Below are 609 nucleotides of genomic sequence, written 5' to 3'. Positions count from 1 at the left end.
TTGCGAAACACCCGCATCCCTTCATGCTTGATATCTTCCCCAACGGCGATGTCATCTTTCAGCAGTTTAATTGTCTGTGTCTCGGAGCCATAACAGTGCCACAGTGGTTTGAGTAGCGTGAACTCAAATTGATGTCTCGGCGACCAAATTCCCCTGATGTTAAACCTTTGGAACCCATCGCTGTCGCTATCGAGTGGCATCAACTCGTACGCAGATCAGTGGTCCGTTATTGCGCGAATTACATGACCTGTGAGTAGACATCTAATGTCATATACATCCACAGAGTTACCAAAAAATTGTCGTATCCCTGATACACAGAATCAGTGATGTTTTTAATAACTCTTCCGACAACCTGACGATAATTTTTATTATTTCCAGAATCACCCTAAGCATTTCGACACTGCGTCATTTTCAAAGCCTACTAAATAAAACACAACATTGGTATCAGAAGATCCGAAAATACATTTCACCACCGATGAGAGACAGAGAATAAAGAATAAGATATGGCTCTCTAGTTTACCAGTGATAAGTCACTCACATAAAATTGTTCATTAGATACACAGTAGCCGCGCAGGATTAGCCGAGCGGTCTATGGCGCTACAGTCACGG

The sequence above is a fragment of the Schistocerca piceifrons genome, chromosome 2 (genome assembly GCF_021461385.2).
Source record: "Schistocerca piceifrons isolate TAMUIC-IGC-003096 chromosome 2, iqSchPice1.1, whole genome shotgun sequence".
Taxonomy (NCBI): domain Eukaryota; kingdom Metazoa; phylum Arthropoda; class Insecta; order Orthoptera; family Acrididae; genus Schistocerca; species Schistocerca piceifrons.
This window is presented reverse-complemented; position numbering follows the sequence as displayed.